General features: G+C 45.1%; 1 protein-coding gene across 4 annotated transcripts in view; it reads left to right on the top strand.

Moving 5' to 3' along the window:
* LOC135908450 (calcitonin gene-related peptide type 1 receptor-like) overlaps window positions 1–22,834 on the top strand; it is a 157,107-nt gene that overhangs the window by 81,315 nt on the left and 52,958 nt on the right. For 3 of the 4 annotated variants that reach the window (XM_065440235.1, XM_065440227.1, XM_065440220.2), the window contains exon 2: window positions 11,411–11,669. The exons of the other annotated variant lie outside the window; for it this stretch is intronic. The gene's annotated coding sequence lies outside the window, so the exon portion shown is untranslated. The remainder of the gene's footprint in view (window positions 1–11,410; window positions 11,670–22,834) is intronic. 4 annotated transcript variants of the gene reach the window in all.

Below are 22,834 nucleotides of genomic sequence, written 5' to 3'. Positions count from 1 at the left end.
GTGGGTGGTTGGCGTATACCTGATTTGAACACTGACGTATGACCAAGGCTTAGACCAACGGTGGCCGCTGTAGGCAAAGCTTCGGTTTTCTTTGGTTATTGCACACACAGGCAAAATGAAGGCGACACAACCAAGGGAGGTATTCTGTAAGAGTCCACCTAGTGGACATGTCCACTCGGTGGGCTCTTACAGAGTGCCGTCAAAGGACAACAAAGCCATAATTGAGCGGCTTGAAGGACAGACAATGCGCTGGCGGGCTAGTTGGTGCGAATCCATGAATACATCGTTTAGCGCAAAACTACACACACAAGAAAGACGACTGGACAGCGCCTTGTCCTGTCGTCTTTCTTGTTTGTGTCATTTTGCGCTAAACAAAGTATTTATTGAAGGACAGAGGAAGCGCAGTTTCAAGCACCTGAACGCTATCGCAGTGAAACTTCGGAATAACGTCACTGCTTTTTGAAAACTTGGTTTTTAAGTATGGTAGTAGCGAACAGCGATTTTTTTCCTATCAAATATTCTCATTCTCTGCTTTTTTCCCTATAAATTTATCTGGGCTAGTTATTGTTAGCTGCAGTCCTCCTACTTCCTAAATAGTCATTCTGAGTAGTCCATCGCTGCGCTGTTTCTTTTCTATGCGAGAGGATTAACAAGGTCATTGTGGTCATTGTAGAAATACACAGTGGTGCTGTGTATTTTTATGCTGAAGCGTAGCTTATCGTAATATTTCGAGCACAAACTCATGAAAGTATTTTACACTGCAAAAGGAAGAATCAAAAGGCTCCATACTATTCATAAATACAAAGCATGTTTGGAAACCCTTGCTTTATTTGCACTCTAAAATAACATAGAAAACGTGGAACCCTGCATTATTGCCGCTAGGTTCGCTGGAAGATATTAATGAATGTACATGGAGGAAAAGTAATATTAATATTGTTATGAGTAACCGGTTTGCCAGTCGAAACAAAATACGCAGCTGGTGCGGCCTACTATGGGGCATAATAGTGCGTGTAGCGTCGGCATACGCAAGCCATAAAACCGCCTTCCACATTATGACAAGCGCGCATTAGTTTGCCCACGCGTTCGCTGATTTATTGAAGGTCTGTAACGTTATTACGTTCGCATATTCTCTTGGAGGAAACCAAGCCTATAGCATTCTAGGTAAGGCGCCGATAAGCACTTCCCCATCACGACTGCTGCCGCCGCATTACGCACATGCTTCGACCTTGAAAGAGAGCAACCTTTGCACGCGTACCCCTTGCAGCCACAGGCGCAGGCCAGTGGCTTGGAACTCTAACGCTAATCATTCCACTTCTCGAATTCGCTTCGTCAAGTGAACCGACTTACTGAGGCAGCGAAATGGGATCCGAAAGCCTTCAACGTTTTTTTCGGCGCATTTTCCTGCATACACAATAGCAACACCATGCGCTAAATGCAGTTCAAATTCTCCGCGAAGCAGAATGGAAGGAGCGCCATTCCCAAAAAGCATGGAGCAAGGAGAAAACCGGCAAATACGTGCTGTGGTTTCGGAGCGCTAGAAACTTAGTTACGCAATCGCAGTGAAAGTTTTGTTATCTTGCTATTTATTCGTGGCTGATCCACTTTCAATTTGAGAACTTAAAGCGAACACAAGCCGTCACCCTAAGTGTTTATATTTCTTTATATTTCTTTCTTTCCCTCGTTATATTGCACACCTCTAAGCTGCACTTTGACTTCGATGTACACGAGAACGCGCCTTGTATGACACATTTTTTTGTGATGCTGTCGTTATTTATTTCTCTCTGTCAGTTTTTCTGATGTTTATTTTGTCATTTGAAATTCCTTTCGTATAATTGCAATCAAAGTGTTGCTACGGATATCAGAAGATTGTTACTTTTCTACAATAACATGCTCAACAGTACTTGGTGCAACAGCCCCGCCCCGCTTTTCCTTTCTCTTCCCTTTCTTGAATTTTAGCCTCAGGGAAAAAATAAAACAAATATGAGATTCTCAGATTAATAGCCACCCTCTATGAGTACAAGAGACCCTGTAGCATCCTCATCCTAGATTAACAATTACTTGCAGTGATGTTAAAATATAAATGGACCGGAAAGACCACAAAGTCAAAATTATGCTTGGAAAATTTATGGTCAGCACTTCAGGAGGCTTGCAGCTAGCCGGTGTGTCACAGCGGAAGATGAACGTGTAATTTTCAGTATTTCAAATGGCAACACTCGGAGCACTTTTATTTATATATATAATTTTCGCAATGCCAACTTTACCTTCTATTAGGTTGCAAGTATTTCCCAAGATATTTGTTTCTTTATTTCTTCCTTCATCTTAGGCGAGATACGCCGTCGACGCTTCTCACTTAGTGACATTCAATTGGGCATGTCGGCGTAGAAGAATGAGGGACGGCTCGCTTTTCGCATGTTTTTATCAGATGCCATTGTTTGGTAGTCTATCGCTGAAGTTATTTATGTGCGGATTCTCCCATTCCGTTCATCACGACAGGCTTGAACTTGACAGCGGTCACGAAATGCTACTTTCGGCCGAATTCCTTTCGCACTTATGCAAGAGCGCGTACGTCGTGTCAACTCGTCGCTCGTTGTAGTCCTTGGCTCAATAAAAGCAACAAAATTAGAAGGACACAGTGGACAATGTTTGCCTCGGCAAGCGTCGACGTATTCTGGCGTCTCTCGAGGCGTGCCGATTATCTCAGAGCGTCCACCTTTTCCGAACGATGTAACACGTCAGTGTGGCCCATGGCTTCAAAATGACCTTTTTTTAATTCCTTTTATTTTGTAGCATAGAAAAATTTATGTGTGCGCGTGGTTTAAGCGTAATTCTCTATAGCGCTTTCATATTGGTGCATCTATTTATCCGCTTTCGTGTGAACGTCGTACGCCCCCGAACATTTTACCTGAGGTGGAGAAATGACTGCGGATTTGAGCATCAACATCAGCTACACTGCCTACGCGTGACGATAGCGCGAACATTCTCTTGACTAGATTCAGTACCCATACAGAAATGCCCATGAAAGTGGACGGATGGACGACCGTCGCTTCTTCCTCTATAGCAGACAATCGCCCATCCTGTAGAAATGCGGGTTTGGCTCTCACTGGTGGCAACGATTATTTTGCCAACCTTTAGTTCTTATTTCCTTTATTGTTTGTATATTTCATGCAAAAAGGGATAAGAAATATCCCTCACGCTTTCATTGAATTCATTGTCTCTTGCCTTTTTGTGGCTGTAAACGAAAACGTCAACAGCAACCGCCACAACAAAAGTTTCCCCGAAATCATTCTTTCGGAATACGAGGGAAACCCTCCTACACAGTCACTACTGCCAAATCCCTCCCTCCCACGAGACATGGAAGACGCTCCTGTCGACGACTGCCTACCAGATTCAGGTAGAAGTAAATAACTGGGCCGAAACGGTCGTGGCAAGCAACTGGCCACTACCCTTCGGAACGGCCTCGCAATGCCGTAAATGAAGTGGTTTCTCACGCTCGACCTTCTTCCAGGTTCCCTTCATCGTCTCAACAACTAGGAGACAGGCACCAAATTAAAAAAACTTTACGTTTGTTGGTGCTCTTTGCCACTGGCGGGCGGGCAACCTGTAGGCTAACGAGATCGGTATTGGCTACCGTTCTCTCGCACGAAAAACTCTAGTGTTGAGAATATTTCGGGAATAGGGACGCGGTATTTCATTCACTTAAATGCGAACGGCACACAACTGCCTGAAGCAGTTCTTAGGCGCAGCTCTTAGGCGCCCGTTCCTGGGATGAGCGACGGCGTCGTCGTAACCTCGCAAACGCACTCTTATCACTGCTCGCACGTTCTTCGTCGTCTCTTTTCTCACCTGGCTCCAATGCCGCTCATCCTGCCAGTGCTCCCGTACATGCCCCTCGCGCTCGTGCTACTGCTCGCGACTACGGCGTCTTCTTCCACCGCTCAACATGCTAGCAATGTAATACTGCCCCTCCCTCTGCGAAGGCGCTGACGGCACTGACTCACTCCCAGTCAATGAGGTGATTTCGGTCTCAAATTCTTTGCCTCATTATATCGCTCGCGCCTTCGTTATCGCCGTCTTCCACAGCTGGCTCCGATGCCGCTCATCATGCCAGCGTTCCCATATCTTCCCTCCCTTGGCGAAGGCGCTGGTGGCACTGGCCCACTGCCATTGGGTGCGGTGATATCCTTGTCAAATTATTTGCCTCAATATACCGCAAAATTAAAAGGCGTAGAGAGCTACATTCCAATTTCGCATTGGGCACTATCGTAATCGTCGGCCATTTTTTTTATACTGTGATTTTTGTATGCATCTCCCTAATTTTCGTTTTTTCCTTAAACCTTCTATATATACTTTGCACGGCTACCTATGCAATTTTAGAGTTACTGTATATGGCTCCCATATGGAGACTCAGTTCAGCATAGGTCCACCCATAGAGTTTCCTACAAAATTACTAGAGGGAACTCTGGCACTAGTGTCTACGTGAGCTACAATGGGAGCGGTTGTCCCAGCATGGGAATTATGGGAAGTACATGGATTTGCCTAAACTTCGTCCTTTTGGCTTCAAACAACTTTGTCACTTTGTAAACTCGTCATTTTCAACAGTTTATTGCGTAATAAATAATTAAATAAAGATCATTAAAATTGCCCGACGGCAGGATTCGAACACAGGGACTCTAGTACAGAAGCCTGATATTGAAACCATTAAGCCACGGATGCATGTATCGACAAGCGAATGAAACGCACTTATGAACTTATCGTGGGCATGCCAGTGCTTTGAGACGCTGGAGACGCTTGGCGCGTTTCGATTTGGGCACATAGACAAGCTCAATCGTTGCAATTAACAGCAATTGTACGCGTTCCCGGCGTCTTCTGCACTTCGAAGAATATAGATTGCGCTGAAATATACGACAATAAGATCTATATAGCGTAATATACAAAGCCACAAGAACGTTTGAATCCATAAGCATGAAGATCAGACAAATCCATGTACTTCCCATCATTCCCATGGTAGGACAACGACTGCAGCGCCAGAGTTCTCTCTAGTAGTTTTCTAAGAAACTCTATGGGTCCACCATCTTGCAATCCATATTTGTGCAGTGAGGCAACCTCTCGATCGCGCAGGGGCTATTTCATTTATTGTACCCTCAAAACCACAAATGTATTGCAAAGGGGATCTACCTCACGAGCTGGTTGCAGCACTGTCGAAACTACATGAATTCTTATCCAATAGAAAGGCCGCATGCCCCTTGAGATGTGCTCATCCGCACCGCGTCGTCTGCTCAGCGTCTGTTTGCTATCATGTTACATGCTCCGTGATTGGTGTATTCACACGCACAAAAAAATGTTTTAACATCCTAACCATAAGCTGCGTTTAAATGCATGTGACAGCAGGGCTTTGCTTTACCTATACGCTTTTCCTGAAGTTACCTTGCATCTTCCTTAGCAAAGTACTGGTGAAAGCCGTTACAAATTGTTCACCTGCGCCACAGCGTCTGTTCGGTGCCTTTTTAGCGTCTACATGGCGTTTGCTCGCTACCGTCACCATGTATCATGCTAGAGTGGGGTAGTAAATTACTGACGAAGTGAACAATTAGTGTTTTGTAGCTTTCCACATCGTCAACGCATCGCCAATGCTAATGCTGTTAGGCGATCGAGTAAGTAGAAATCCAACCAGTTTTACTGCTTGGTGCCGTGTCTGTAATCCTATCAGCATTAAAACAAACAGCCGATCTCAATAATTACGACAAAACATACATAATGATTTGAACTCAGCTTGACAAGTGACTTAGCGATGACGGATTTCGCCACTTGTTTCTTGCTGACAGGGTGGAGAGCCAGTAACAAACGCGAATTCGGACCGAAGCGAGTGGTCGGCGCTGTATTGGCGCTGCCTTGTTGCCACTGTTAGGGCGGCTCCTCTGCAGCGATTCGGAGTTCCGCGTGAATGCGCTTAGCGAGTGGCAACGGAGCGGCACGAGGAAAACAAAAGGCCAAATCAGGCTCCCTACGGGAGCCATATACAGTAACTCTATGCTACTGCTGCATGATGTGCCACCTAATGCAATAATATGCAACTGCAATGCAAAGTATGAATGTTCCCGGGTTCACGCTTGCTTTCTGAACTATGAGCAACGCAACCTGTTCAAATGCTTCGTCTGTAACTAATGCTGAACGAGCTACCCGAGGAGGGGCTCAACCCCACCGCCGAGGGGACCCTGTGGTTCAGTATGATACTTTTTGCCACAATATATTGGGCATTAAAAAAGCATAAGCAGCTGACCTCAAGATTCGCTCTAGGGAGTAGCGTGATCGTCGGTGATCTGTTCTTTTTTTCATTTATGCTCTTCCTTCGCATACTGCTGACTTCAACGTATTTACGATATCTTGTATGCGGTGAACATCGACTTAGCTCGCTATAGATGTATTTTGACACTCGAATGTCGTTATTTCCTAATTCTTAAATACTACTGGAGAATAATGTGTATTCTAACATGCATACATTAGGGATCGCAATAATTCAGCTTTGACGTTGTCCATAAACGGTGAAGCTCTCTGGATCGGCAGCTGTTTTAACACGGTGCTCTTGCTTCATATCGCCCGTTATATTTGGCGTGGTAATGTGCGACAAATGTTCAAAACGTTGCCAATTAATTGCATCTTAAGATTGCTGAACGTTTGTGTCCTGTGATTTTATAATTTTAAGCACAGACTACGGCGGTCGAGCTACCGACTTTAGCTAGGTCATGCGGGAAGACAGCAGCAAAAGTATCTTCGTGTTTTTTGCCATTAATACCTAGAAAAGACTAGTAGAACACACCCTCCATTACTAGTCAGCTTGTTCAGACTTACCAAGCAAAGCGCGCTTGCACGCCGTGAAACTGTCAGAAAACGCATTCTCAAACACGACTAGACTCGTGGTGTGTAAAGCTAGCCAGACCATATTAGATCTCTGCTTATAAATTTTTCTCTGTTATTTATAGTTAAAATGTTATCACAACTTACTCTGCGCGCGTTATCTGTTGAAGACAAACTCTTAAGAATCTTAAATCTATAGAAACATTTCTCTTCAGGAAATGAGAGCGAGACATAAACAAAAGTAAGGCCGGCAGATATCCAGCGAAAAAGTCCAGTCTTCTTTAGCTTGCAGGGAGAAAGAGAAATAGGGCTTAAATAGATAGGAAGGGAGAAATATGAGGAGCGAAATGGAAATAGGTGCTCATAGTTCTCAGGTGCCACACGCAATTTCTCACAGAACAATTTTCTCTGTAGATCACAGTGCTCCATATCGTTTTCTTCTTTTTTTGGTGCAGTGATAGAGCGTATGAAGCTGCTTAAAGAATGCAGTGTTCTTGCGCTGCTAGGAGAAAGCACCGAAGGAGCGCGAGAGAAGAAAATGAACAGTGCAGTCGTCTTTGGGGAGGTAAAGAGGATTTCGCAATTTCGCATTGCTCGAATGAATACGAAGAATAGCGCTCATAGAGAGAGAGAGAGAGAGAGAGAGAGGTTGTACAGAGGAAAGAGGCGCTATTCGTTCTTGTCTGTAGGGAGCGGGGCCCTAGCAACGACATTCGGAAACGTACTGCACTTAACCCTCCTATTCAACTATTCCGCTTTCCTCCTCCCCTTTACCCAACTCATCAAGGAAAGGAAAGGCGTAATAAACAAGTAGGAGGCCTCTTTTGTCGGTAGTAGATTTTAGAGTGAAGTAAGCTCATGGGCCGCACAGAGTTCGAATCTATGCTTCCACTTCCGCTTGAGGACAGTCGCACATCGTATGCAGTGTAGGCATATCAAAAGCGTTCACGTGAGCTTTCTTGTTGCTATGATGTTGAAATGTCATAGACTGCACGATGCGCTATTTAAATTATCACCGCTGAGCGCTTTATTCTATTCTAGTACTCCTTCGAAGACACTGTTTCACTTACGGAGCATCAATTTTATCAGATTTGCTGATGAAAAGCCATATTCCCTCTTTCCTCGCACGAACCCTGCAGTCTCCTGGTCAATTCTAAGTCTTGAATATTTCGCACTAATTGGTACATGGGCCCATGTGCGGATTGATGGCAAAAAATGATAGAAAACTTTAAAAAGGAAGCGGCATCCTTGCACCTTGCGCACTGCTAAAATATGTGTTTACTCGATTACTGAATCTAGAACAAATTCAGACGGCAACTCAAGCAGCATTTCAAGAGCTGCTAACGCGCAAACCAACTGTCCCTGGACATTGCTAATAACTCATGTTGCTTCTTAAAATCAGCACTAATCAGTTATTCTTCGAATTTAAAAAAAAAACTACCAAAAGATGCTCGAAACAGAATCGGTGTTGCTGAAATCAGCAAAACTCTTACTTGCTGCGGCTGTTAATTAATATAGCTCCTTCCTTGTGGCTCAAGGGCTAGGTCTCTTTTATCACCCTGGATCTGCAACACTTGTGCTTATTTTTGCTTGGCGCAAGTCGCAGATGTGAACGCACATTTTAGCTGTGTCCGGCGTGAGGTATTGCAGGTTGTTTGTAATCATGGCGGCTTTCTGTTTCTGATATAGCCATTCTGCTAAAGTGCTCTCACTAGAATTTTGTTTATTTCTTGAACCGATAAAATTATCGAATGAAATTTCCCGTATTCGATGGGGAGAATAAGAAGCGCATACGAGATGCTAATATATTATCGCAACAAGCGTATTATTTCTTTGTCATAGTGCTAGTGCGCGTTCATGCTTAAAAACCTTCAGCATCGAAATTTAAATTTGGCTAAATTGGCGCAAAGGGGTGTAAACTTTTTAACCAACCTTGGCAAAGCTGAAGATGTGAGATTGCGCAGTATTCTTAATAACGAGGATACAAAGGCATCACGAAATGAAGCCAAGGAAAGCGTAGGGGTCACTTGTCCTCAAAGGGTGCTCAAAATAATGAAGAAAATGGAAATGAAACTGGACGAAAAGCTAACCTTCTGCTGGGCGGGGCCGAACGCATGACCTTCGTATTACGCGTGTGATTAACTAACAGTTGCGCTACAGCGACGGCCACCGATCCGCACACTAACCTAGGCATACATCTACACTTGGGAGTGTTACCTAGTGTCACTCAGTGAAATAGCAGGTGGATGTGGATGTGTTTATGCCCGATGGCATCACACAGGATGATTACTTAGGAGAGGAGGCACGTGGCTAGTTAACCCTTGCATGCTACCTAATGGCATGTAGGCTCCGACATTCAAGACCCTCACTATGGATGAACGAGGAGAAGGGAAGCAGATGGGCTCGAGCTTTGTTATTCACGACCATATGAAACCAATAGGCAATGAAGCCAACGAAAGCATAGGAACAATATGTTGGGGCTGAAATGGAAATGCAGGAAATAGTAAAGAAATGGGAAGTAAAAGTGCACGAAATGATAACTTGTTGCTGGTAGGAGCCGAACCAACCATGTACGTAAGGCGAATCTTGTGGGTTCGGTCCCTGCTGGTGACAAGTTACCTAGTCTTCCACTTTCATTTTTCCTTCATTATTTTCTACATCTATACTTCAACCGCAGCTAATTACCATATGCTTTCGTTGGCTTCAATGCCTGTTGCTTTACAGTGTCACGATTATCAGAAATCGAGTCCCTGTGTTTCCTTCCTTATAGTTTCTTAAAAAGGGCATTTAAATAGAGCCTAAGCGGATCAGGTGTGCACTTCGTTTCTTGTGGATATCACGGCAATCCCAGAACATCGCCTACAAGACTTTTCAGCAGGCAACGAGCATCAGCAGGCTTTGCCTAATCTCAGCGGTCCTGTGTAGCAATAAATAAATAAATAAATAAATAAATAAATAAATAAATAAATAAATAAATAAATAAATAAAATTGCGTTCTGTTAAAGAAGTAGTGGGAAACACACACACATACAAAAAAACCGGTGTCATGCTTAGAATTCATTCCTAACTCTGATTATGGCATGCCAAATCACCAGCTACGATTCTGAAACGGCAACATGTGACAGTAATTAGAGAACGCCTAATTAGTGGATTTTCATTAACTTCAGTCCATTATTGAAATCGGTTTGTTGTTCATGTATTGTCCGCCTTTTTGACGGATCCAGTTAAAAGATTAGAATAGTGCTGTATACCACAGGCGATTTTTGAGAAATGCCTCTGGACCGAGGTTAGACTCGAGACAGCACACTCGATCCGCATGTCTGACGCGCACCTACGTGCACGTGGCTTGTGGGGCACAGAAACAAATATTCAGCACATACTGTGCTTATGATCTCGTTATGACGTCCAGTGCCACCATTCACGAAGAGCACTACGCCTACTTGAAGCACGACCATTTTCGTAACCAAATTTTGAAAGAGACAGGCTTGGACAACCGGCTGTGACAGTGATGTCACGTACCGCGCGAGAGTGATGGACTGTAACTGACGATATGTGTGCTGTGTTATGTGCTCTCTCACTCTCTCCTCCCCATACACAGAAAAGGAGTTGCCCAGTGTACGAGAAATGAATTCTAGAAGAGTTGACTGTTGGGCTAGTTGGTCGTCCATATTTGAAGTAGTAGCTTAGCGCAAATAAAACCACAGACACAAGGAAGACAAGGAAGCACTTGTCCTTGTCTGTCTTCCTTGTGTCTGTGGTTTTATTTGCGCTAAGCTACTACTTCTCCTCCCCATATTTCATCCCCGCCATCCCGCTCCCATGTGTAGGGTAGCAAACCGGTTGAGCTAAACTGGTTAACCTCCCGGCCTTTCCTTCTCCACTTTTTCCTTCCTTTCTTCATAACCAAGATTCTTGGTTATGCGTGCGTGCGGACGTGCGTGTCGCTGGCACAGAAAGCAACGAAGGCTTTGTAACAATATTTAAAGTCGACAGGCCTTTACGACCGTGAATAGACTTGGTGGGCTCCTTCGAGTCTGCACGCGAGTGGAGCCCTTTTCTCTCTATTTTGTTCTTTCTTTCTTTTCTTCCCTATATCCTCTCTCCCCCAGTGCAGATTAGCCAACAGTACTTGCATCTGCTTAACTTCCCTGTCTTTCATTCCCTCTTTCCCACTCTGTGTTGTCTAATAACACCTGGTATATTTTTCTTTCTTTTCATCTTCTTCAGGTTCCTCCATTTGCCTTCCTCTCCTTCTACCCTGGTTATTCAAACTACTGTGTCGCCCCTGCAAACATTGTTATTTATCCATGCTGGTGTTTCTTTTTTTTTATTCTGTCGTCAGTGTAACCTTGCATTGGTGAACGCAGTTAACCTGCACGACGCCACTTTATTTCCTCTACTCGAGTTTAGGTCCAGCACTTGGTATGCCGCCGTCGTCTTTATAAAGATTCCTCTGAAGCTAATAAAACAACTGTATTTCTACGAAAGAAATGTATGCAACCTGTATGCGATCATGTGTATTTTTTTCTCTCTCTCTCCCCTTGTCGCATTGCTGCAGGAGCTGTTTGGGCATGACCGGATGTTGGGCGCCTCGTTGCTGGTGTCGTTGCACTAGGCGCCATGTGGTCTCCCCGCTGGCCTCATCGTGCCCCTCGCGGACACTCTGCAGGCGCCCTACCGATCACGTAGCTGGTCATCTCTGAAGAGCCGTTGCTTATCCGGACGACAAAAAAAGAGAAAGAGAAGGGTATAGGCCGGCGCCACACAGCTCCTCGCGAAAGCAGCTGCTGCTCCGTCCGACGACCGTCCGGCCAACGGTGAGTAACGTGCACGGATACCGCCGACACTGCATACGCAAAGCGAGGAATGCGTGGGCGTGCTTAGTATACGAGCTCTCGGAACGCGGGTTTCGGCCTGAGTTCCCGGAATTTCGGCATATCTTGTTCGAGCGGTATGTTTGGGTAAAGTCGTGTTTAGGAATGCGCGAGAGAAATGAAAAAAAAAAGAAATTACAAGAAAATGAAGACGTGAGATGTGAGATCGGACGAATGCTGAACGTTTGCTGCGGTGTAGAAACTTCATCGAAGTTCGAATTCTTAGCACGCGTTACTTCTTCTTCGCAGCCAAACTCAGGGCTAGAATTCCTGAAAACGAAGCGAATTGCTGTAGAAGTGAAGCCAAGTTGTGTTTTTAACCTTTTTGAATGATCGTCACTTGGCCATGCATGTTCGAAGGCCTAATCACGAATGTGGGCTTTCAGCAGACTCGAAAATTGGGGTTTCTTAATTTTCGTATGAAGAAGCTTTTATTCAACCTTTATTCCAAAGAGCGCTCGTGTATTTTACTGCGTGAAAACAGGCATTGTTGCCGTTTACCGGCTCCCGTTTTATTTCAAATTTTTATTAATGACCTACCCGCAAAAATCACAGGAAACATTAGGCTGTTTGCAGATGACTGCATCCTTTATCGAAATATTAACTCGTATGATGACCATATAACATTAAACAACGACTTGAAAGCTGTGTCTAACTGGTGTGCCCACTGGCAGATGACCATCAATACTAAGAAATCTGCTGTTCTTTCAATCACTAGAAAAAAAAATAACTCGAGCTTTACGTATACCGTTAACGACGTGCCACTAATACGAGTTCATGAACACAAGTACCTCGGATTACTGTTAACACATGACTTCAGATGGAACTCCCATATAAACAATGTCACAGCAACTGCAATGAAACACCTTTTCTTTCTAGGAAGGCACCTCAGACTAGCACCACCCGATACAAAACTTCTGGCTTACAAAACTTTCGTCAGGTCAGTCCTTGAGTACGCAAATGTTATCTGGTTTCCACACACTAAACAACTAATTAAAAAACTAGAAGGTGTACAAAGGAAAGCTCTACGGTATATATACAATAAACATAAATTAACAGAGTCGCCAACTGAACTACTTAACAAAGCCGGAATCCTAACAGTACAAAACCGAGCTGTACTAGCCCGTTCTAAACTTATGTACCAGCTTTTACATAACAAGCTTAACAATGATACCTCTAGATATATTTCCAGAAATGAAACACGGCCGACGCGGCATAAAAACACACAAACACTCAATGACCATTCTTTTCATACCGATTGCTTTAAGAATTCCTTCTTTCCTTTAGCGATAAGAGAGTGGAATAAACTGAGTGAATCCATTAGTAACAGCTCCTCACTAGATACATTTGCTAATTCAGTGGAAGAACACCTCCTTGCCTTACAGCTCTGACACATAGCCAGGTTTGTTACCGATCTTCATAGCCTAACACTTTAATCTATGAGTGTGCCTTTTGTATGATGCATCATACACATGACTGCATCCTGTTTGTCATGTTCATTAGGTACTGTATATCACATGTGCTTTCAGGTGTTTTTTTTTCTTTTTCTTGTTTGGTTTCTTGTTTTCTCAGATTCTTCCTTGTTATAGTATATTGCGCCCAAATATTGCATTTGTGATGAACTACTTATTTCTTTTGTTTAGTGAAACCAAAGCCTTTGCAATAACACACTTATGATTATATAATCTATTTATATTCTTTGTTCACAAACACTACTCTATGTACTTGCCTTTCCTGTTATAATCAATCCCATGAGGGATTGACAGTATGTGAAAAAAAAACATGTTTTTATTTTAAGAATCCTTTATACGCACGAAGAGAGCGAGAAACATGTGTTTTCTTAACCGGAATCCTTCGCGAGAGCAGCCGTTTATCGCATGCTTTCCCAGTGTTAAAGATCGGGCTGCGTAGAATCCCATGACGTTTCTTCTTAGCGTGCAAACAGAGGACAAAGCAAAAGCAAAACGACATACACATATCACTATGTCGCGCGTCTCTGTCATTTCCTTTCTGTTATGTCCTTTGTTTCCCGCGCTACGAAGTTACTCATGGTGAACTCCATCTTCAATACTTTTCGTACTTCCACAGTTTCCATCTCCGGGCTTTACGGGTAAATCCGATAATACGTAGTTAAATATGGAACAAAGTTTACTCTCTCAAAGAAAGGTCCAGGTGCCGACACTTTTTTTTTCTTAGATTTTGCCACCCACTGGCGCCCTCTGACAACTAAAATACTTGGCTATCCTCCATTAGTGTAGTTGGAAGAACGGGGGGCCGGGCGCCTGCTCGAGAGTAACTCTTGCGTGTAATATGCGACACTTTCTAGAGCACGAAAGTTTAAGTTCACACTGGCTCTCTGCAGGAGGTTATCGATCTAAGCGTGTGGCTCGTTGCATAGAAATGCTGTTCCAGAAGAAGAAAAAAAAAAGAACACAAGGCGCGTTGTTTGTCGCCACGATTGCTACCGCGTGCCGTTCTTAGCTAAACATGCAAGAGCTTTCACCTCGAAGCATCTCACGCATGATTGAGCCTCACGTCCCTCCAGGCCCGCGTTCAGGTGTCGTTTAGAGCAGGTGCCTCTCAGTTTCTAAGGTTTTTGTGCATCGGTGGCCAATCAAGCAATTCGTGAACAGGGTGTTAGTCACAGTGAACTCTATAGAGCAAATATTTTGCTTTTACAGTCTGCGCGAGACCAGAAGCTCTGCACGCAGCTGAAAAGCACAGGTGTAACGCTACCTAACGCTCGTCTGCATGCATATAGGAAAGGCATCTATAGTTGGCTATAAGATATTCCAGGAACGCGGCTCTGATCTCCACTCAGCCCTGTCGAACACGTAAGCGTACTTAAACTAAAACCAGGTGCTGGCGTTATCCGTTTGGGCGTAACGAGAAAAGAAGTAAAGACAAAAATTCGGGAAAGAAGAAACATTGACTTTTACAGGCAAAAGGGATGCCGGGCCGCCGCGACGTCGTGAGGCGTCAGGCGTCATAGATGCCCCGATACGTGCAGCTGCACGCACCCCCGCACGTCGATGTCGCGGTATGCGCCTACTTGGGTCAATTTTCTCGAGTCCTGCACTGGCGGGGCGCCGGCGGCCGGCCGTGCGTGTCTCCGGTCGATTGAACGCAATTTGCTTAATGCCTTGACGCCGAACAGCGTCGCGAGGCGATGGCGATTTAAGACTCGAGTCGGCGTCTGCGTAGGTATTTTTAGCTCGCTGACCAAACGCTGAACACGGTGTATCCATTACGGCTGGTAGGTATTACAAAACATGTAGGAACGACTATCCAAAAAATATTTGTGAGGTAAATGTTGGGTTCTAATTCCGTTTTGTGGGCCAAAACTTAAGAAAGACATATTTCCGGAAACGGCAGTTGCCGCCCATACCTTGTCTCTATCAGGGAACTAACTCACCTTCGCACTGATAAGTCTCCGAAAGAAATACTAGCTCCTAAAGATTCCTACAATTTTGTATTCAGGGGTGCAAAAAAAAATTATAACATCATGAACAGATCAAACGGCCATCGAAGAAAACAGTAACGACTTTTTTTTTTCTAAAATTAATTTAGTTTTTTTGTTACAATGTCAGGTGAGTGAACGAGAGATGCCTCATGGAGCGCATTCATTTGGGAAATATTGCTCGTGGCAATAATCTACGAGTAAAAGAATGGAAAGAGCACAGAAACTGTCACGCCGCATCAGTGTCACAATCTCGAGGGGCTCGCCACGAGTACCGCCGTACGAAGCGAGAGAGCCACAGCGCGCAGTGACCGAAGAATGGCCGTTGCGGAGCGCCGCTGTATTTATAACTGCTTGGGTAAAACATGTGTGGCGATGCACACATTGATTAAATCGGCACTCACTCTCTAACGCGCTCAGTCTTTTTTAAATCATAGGCAACGATAGGCCATGAAACTTTTTTTTTTGGAATGACACTGTTTGTGTTCAAACATGCCCCTGAACACGACACAGTTTTACAAACGGCGTTGTGGTCAGGGATGTCTCTATGTATACATGCTTTTAGAAATTGCTCTGTGCGATCTAAATGATATCAACTTTTTAGTGTCCCGAGGTGCTGTTCTGTTTTGATGTTTTTCGTGTGGTGTGCAGATAGTATAGTGTGTGATCGTACCGCAGTTGTTGGCTTGGAAAAGTTTTTTACTGAGCGATTGGGCCATACTGAGTGCCTTTCCCCTTGTGCTGAAAGAGGCTTCGAGTCTTCATTTAAATATACTTTTCTCTCTCTCTCTACGAAAATGATGCCCGCACCCAGAAGCCACTAAAACATAAAAGGATAAATTTGAGAAAACAGTTTCAAATGGGTAAAATGCAGAACGCAGGTCACGGAGCTACGGCATAATGTAAAAGCGATAAGTGAATGAGCATCTACTACAGCCAAGAAGTGACTAAATTAAAAAAAAACTTAAAACGATAAATTGTGCCCTTGAATGCTTGCAGCATCCAAAGAAATTATTCAGAATAAATAAGAAACGCTATAATGTGATGTGCTTAAATCTATGGTCGAACTTACCCACAATGCGGTGAATTATAGCCCGACCTCTGCTTATGAGTGCAAAGCCCCGTGTTTAATCATACCGTGCCTAATGGCTATCACCGAGGGGCTGCAAAGTGTTTTCGAGACGCTGGACAACTAGTCAGCTCATACAGCGTAGTGCCGAAGTATCGGCTATCGCAAGCCACATTCTTGAATTTATGTTTTGCGCTTTACACGATTGTACCTTGCGATATGAGGAAAATACTTAATGCTTCACTGATAGAACCTGTCTGACACCTGTTCGAAAATTTGGACATGGTTGGAGGCGACGTGGCTCGCATATTTGATTTCCACTTAAAAGGAAGGGCTCGTTGGCGGCCTCTAAACATTCTTAACGCCGCCGTTGATAATGTCTCCGCTGAGAGTTTGCAGCAGTGCAAACTTGGCTGAAAAACACAATATCTCAAGCTGAGAGAGAGCGAGGAAAAAGAGAGGGAAGGACCGAATGTTAATTAGTGCAATGACCGATTAGAAACACTGCGCACAGAAAAAGGTGTCAGTAAGAGGACAAGCCTTAAAAGAAGAGCTAGGTGGTGTATGATCTTATACTGTGCAAGCTCGGCGAGCTGCAAGATGTTCGCGCTTATATGCATAGGAGCATCAGTGTTCATATCCCTGGCTAATACATCCGTATGAAGCTCTACACAGACCGGCAACGGCGGCCGCATTTCGACGGGGGTGAAATGCGAAAACACCTGTGTACTTAGATTTAGGTGCACGTTAAAGAACCCCAGGTGGTCGAAATTTCCGGAGTCCCCCACTACGGCGTGCCTCATAATCAGAAAGTGGTTTTGGCACGTAAAACCCCATATATTAAGCTTTACACAGAAAATTTAATAGGGAAAATTTTAACAAGGAAAACTTCAACAAAAACTATTTAAATGAACTACAGGCAACCGTACAATAAACAGCAAGACATCTTAGGATAGTGGCAACTAATAACAAAAGCATGAAGGAAGGAGACTTGTACAGATTACTCTAGGCCTTTGTAACCAGTCGAGTCGATCTACTCATTACTCTACCACCACCTAACAAAGGTGGGTGGGGAAAAACTAAACTCCCTCGTTAGACAAACACACAAGCGTGCTCTGGTACTCCCCAAGTGCGCAAGCACAGACAAAATACTACGTTTGGGGAATCCACATCACAGTGGAGGAATTAATCGAGGGGCACCTTACGGCCCAAGAGGAAAGGCTTTCGCGCACCAAGGCAGTCTCTCAGATATTGAGCCACCTTGGCCGATGCGCTAGTTCCGCACACAATAACAGGGTTCAGTAACCAGGGGCAACTCGTGCACACTTCACGATTAAACCCCTGCCCAAAAATATGCTGGCAGGTATACACGACGAAAGAAGCAAAGCCAGGGCAGGGAAAACTCGCACAAACCTTTAAGGATCACCCAAACATAATATGTGTTGACGCTGCTAGGTAGGCGAGAGACTGTTACACCATATGCGCGGCGAACGGCCACGGTGAACTGATTACCGCAGTCACAGTAGGCACAGCCGCTGCCTTAGAGGCAGAAGGAGCCGCCATGACGCTGACCATGTCAGGCCGGGCAACTAATTACATCTTGAGCGACTCTAAAAGGGCACTCAGGAGCTTTGTGATGGGTTGTACTGTGCCGATCACGTCAACATCCTTAAAAACGATAGCAAATACAGCAATAACATGTGACTTGTATGGGTGCTCACTTGCACGAGGAATCCGGAGAATTAGGTGGCCCACTTGATAGTACGAGGTTTAATCAGCCGAGAGATGGACCCCTGAACCCTTGACTTCCCGCACGAAGAGATTACCACATATAACGAAATTACTGCTTATTATAGAGAGAATTTCAAAACATACGTGAATTCGCATACGGAACTAACATAGGAAGATGCTACGATCTGGAGACAAATCGAAGCCGATTCCATCCTCAGCCCCCATCGGCTGTCAAAAGTCTACCCGGATGAAATCCAACCTAACTGCCGACATTGCAACTGCATGAATGCTACCCGAGATCACATTCTACGGAAGCGCGAGGGAAATCCTCCTCCACTGTCAATACCGCCAACTCCCTCTCACGAGGCATGAGAGTCACTCCTGTCGACGAATGACACCCAGATTCAGGCATAGGTAACTGGGCTGGAACGGTCGTGGCAAACAATCGGCCACCACCATACGGACCACTGGCAATCTAATTTTACGACCTCGTTATGCCGTAACTAAAGTTATTTCTCTCTCTCTCTCTCATCCATGTGAAAGTAATAACAGCTCCTGACACTAAGATCCTACATGGAGTGGGCTTGTGGGAGACATAGCTTTCGTGAATGTCTCAGAAACACGTGTGACCTATCAGACGTCTGCCATGTCATACGAGCCAGCTCGTTACGGCACACAAAACTCCAACAAAGAGCGAACTCTAGAAGAGGAGAATTCCACTGAAAGCGAGACATTCGCACTTCATTATCAGTGTGAGACCCGCAAGAAGTTACTTCTACACAAATAGCACCACTGCATGAAAATCGCCAGCATTCTTTATTTAGGTGGCGCGACGTTTTGCATCATTTCCAAGTGTGGGTGAGAGCAAAAAAGCAAGGGGCATAATGCTCTGTTCTGCAGTGACCACAGGGTTGAACGTGCTTACACTACGAACCAAACAAACAGTGTAAAGCGAATGTGCGAGCAAGGTGTGCTTAAGCTTTCAAAGTTGTGCATTCAGACAGAGGTATCACTCAGCAGCGACTGACGTGATACCGGCGCGTCATCTTTTCCAAGTTATATTCTTGAGACATTTCATTTGCCGCTTTAAATGCACCGACACGTCCAGAAACATCACGTTTAAGAAAGAGAGACGTTGCAAAGCAAACAACTCCTTTCTAATTTGCGCCAGTTGACAGTAAAAGAGACGAGAGTGTACGGGCGTGCGTGCGTGCGTCGCCTGTTTCTACACGTGCTTACTAGAGTGTTTTAGTTGCGTAATTACAGTCCGCTGCACTCAGACCGGCACGTGGCAGCAATTTTCACACGACCGCATACCAGGAAGGCTAGTGCGCTTGCGCGCAACGCTCATGCCGGTCGTTGACCGAAGATCGCTTCTCTCGCTCGGCCTGCACAGCCCGATTGAGCGGAGCGTAAAAGCGCGCCTACTTGGCTATTTGGTGCTTCTGCAGCCATACCGACCGCACGTCGCTTGCGTCTCGGAAAGACACGCTTGTGGAATGCGAAATCTGCGCAGTTTCCTGCAGTGCCTCAATGCGTAAAATGTGAACGACGCACAAGTGGCACTGAACTAAACCTGTCTGTCTGCCAATGTAACAGCGCGCCAGGTGTTCGCCACAGCACTCGCACGGTGTGCGAATGCTGCATGCAATTAATGGGAGGCAGCGGAGAGGCGCCGGAATATTGTGCGGGCCTGGCATACGATTCAATGCCGTGCCACATGGCAGTCCCATGCTTGAAAAATTGCATCACCTGCAGAATTGCGACGAGCGTTATGTGTGGTACAAAGGTACGGTCCACACTAGCGGCAAAAATGCGTGCGGCATGCCGCAAGCGGCAGAACGCACCACCATCGGCATATCCACTCTTGCTGGCGTTTCTGCCGCCGCGGCAAGTGATGATGATGATGATGAAAAACTTTATTTATCCCTCTTTAAAGGGAAGGGGGCAATGGAATAGAGGGCAAGTGAGTGACACGCTATCATGTAGAATCACTGCGGCTGTGACCAGTGATGATGAAAAAACACATTTTCTTGTAGCGTTCACCAATGTGAATGAATCAGCTGGTGTCCTCCATGGGCGGCAAGCGGCATGTCGCAAAAGATAGCTTCAAGGTTTATTTGCTCTGGGGCAGGAAAATGTCGCTCGCTCGCTTTCGCAGCGTGCTTTTCACCGCCTGTGGTGTGCGGCACGTGTTTTTCCCGCTTGTGCAGACGTAGTACTTTCATGAGCTCAAACTCGTGGTTGAAGTCTAGCAACATGCAGCCACGCAACTGAATATTCACCCTTGACGGGCCTCAGAGAACAATCTTCAGTAGCAAAGCCTCATTTGTCAACTACTGCGAAAAAGACTCGTCCCAGGTTTCCAATTATTCTGGCTGCGGAATATCCACTGCATCCGCCAATGGATTAATCACTTCCATTCATCTCATTCTCTGCCGCCACCAGGCAGAGGATCAGGCACATCACTTCAGGCATATCAGTTTCATTGGTAATTAGTGGCGTTAGGCAACCTAAATAAGTTACTGAAAAAATGGGGAACGCTACCCCTCCAGTGGTTCTTTGCTATTGTTGTTGTTCTTAACGGCACAGTTTTCGTGTGCATTGATAAGGCTGTCACTCCAGCCACAACCAGATAAAATGACGCGATAGCATTGCCCAGTTCACATTATTGAGAATGTACGACCCTTGACCATACTATTGGATGCCTTCCAGTTGAGGTCTTGCGACGGGTGAGGATGCCTGTTTCGTTAACTATTTAGAACGTTCAGCAACAGACCAGCTAGAGGTAATAAGTCGCAACTTGTGCGATGTCCCAAAAATGGTAACATAAACGTGCATTTGAATGTCTTCGTTATGCTGGAGACCGACTAAATCAGCCCGTACTTCAGTGCATATTCTATGCCTCCATTGTAGTCTACCTGTTTTCACTGTACTTTAGTCTCTGCTAAAGTTTAGTATGCCCATGAACTCGTTCAGGTACACTAACCTTAAATAGAAAGCGCCAACACGCCTGTTGGCTCTTCAGCTATTTTTGTTCGTCTTGTAAGACGAAGAGGAGCGGTAGACGGCCTTCGTCCGCTGTCGCTTTTTACTTGCAATTTATACTTAGCATTCTGCTGATTCGTTAAGCCTCTTTTATGAAGCGTCGTGTTTGAAAGATGTGCACTTGAGATGTGGGTTTAGCTAGCTACCAGTATGAAGTTACACCTAATGTTTACATCATGTTATCTTGGCTGTAACATTCAATGCGCCTTATGTCTTATCAAGCAAAAAGAAAGAAATAGCAAGAAAGGCGCTCAAGACAGGAAAGGTGTGCACCAAAGCCGTACGTGGAGGCGACAGACCCGGTCACCACAATACAAAAGGCGTTTTCTTCTTTTTAACGTTAAACCAATGTTCACAAAAAAAAACCCCTGTGGGATGAGCACAAGTTTTCTGTTTGAGCTGGAATAGTCAAAGAGAGGGACACTACTGGTACAATGAATCAAAATGCATAATGGGTAAATTAGCAATATTTCACTAGTTATGTTTGGGTTCGCTGTTCGAGCACAGATATTGTAATTTACGAATCGAAGCCAGTGATTTCCCAAATCACATTCACGAGGAACCAATTTTGAAACTAGCACCAGGTTTGAGGTAAGCGGCTGTTGAACGTGCGGTAATGGTGCTCTGTTGTCCGGCATAGGTACATTTCAACAACAACAACAACAACAACAACAACAACAACAACAACAAAACGTTTGCCCGTTGAAGCTAAAAAATCTGTACTGGCACTGAAGCTTTCTCGCAAATTTCGCATGCCCATACATCTGAATTGGAGTGTATTTCCGCATTCGCCACAAATGAATAAGACTTGTGAACTCACCGTTTACAATTGGTAAAGTTCAATATGTTCCATACAGTAATTATTTCAAAAAGTTAATTCCGCACTTAAACTTCCCGTGCAAATAATCTACGCATTTTAGAATAATCCAGCCAAAGTAGTATGATGGTGCTACATGCCGTGAGCGATATTTTAGTATTCTGTTGACGACTAAGAAACAGAACACTGTATTTAAATGATGCCTTGAGGCTTCCTTGGAAAAGAGCACAAGGGAAAGTGATATTCGGCATGATTTACTTAGTGCATGACAGATGGCATCTAATGCTGCCCTGCAATCCTGTATATGGGTCCCAGTATATACAGGAACTCTACACTGCAGCAGACGAGAAACCATGTCATATCTGTGGCTTCCTAGAGCGCGTTCGTTATCGTCCGCGAGATTGATAGCCAACAGCGAGCACAGTCGAGTGCAAAAGTCTAGAGACCACGGCACATGCATATACATTGTAAGGAAGATGAGGAACGTGCGCGCAGTCAGCAGCATCGGCAGCATCAAGCGCGCAGCAGAGGCTCGAGCTCGGGGACTGTGCTCGTTGCATCGTAGAACCGGCGGTCGCTACGAACCCCAATAAACCTCCTTTATAAGTGGTGGAGGTGCGGGGTAACGTTCCACTCTACCATCCTGGAACTCCGTTCTCGGACGCTACCCTCTGCCATGCCGGACGCCGACCAGCAGACTCTTCCCTCGCCACCCGTCCCTTGCGCTGGCACCGTTCGCCAGCGGGAGCCTCCCATCTTCAGCGGAACCGACGACAACGACGTTGTAGAGTGGCTGTCATCCTACGAACGGGTGAGCGTTCACAACAAATGGAATAACTCGGACAAGCTGGCTTACGTGTCATTCTACCTCGCGGGCGTGGCCAGTCTCTGGTTCCGAAATCATGAAAGGGATATCCGAACGTGGTCGGCGCTCAAGACGTCGATTACAGAAGTATTTGACCGACCCGCCGTCAGGAAACTCC

This window comes from Dermacentor albipictus, chromosome 1 (assembly GCF_038994185.2).
Source record: "Dermacentor albipictus isolate Rhodes 1998 colony chromosome 1, USDA_Dalb.pri_finalv2, whole genome shotgun sequence".
Classification (NCBI taxonomy): Eukaryota; Metazoa; Arthropoda; class Arachnida; order Ixodida; family Ixodidae; genus Dermacentor; species Dermacentor albipictus.
This window is presented reverse-complemented; position numbering and strand designations above follow the sequence as displayed.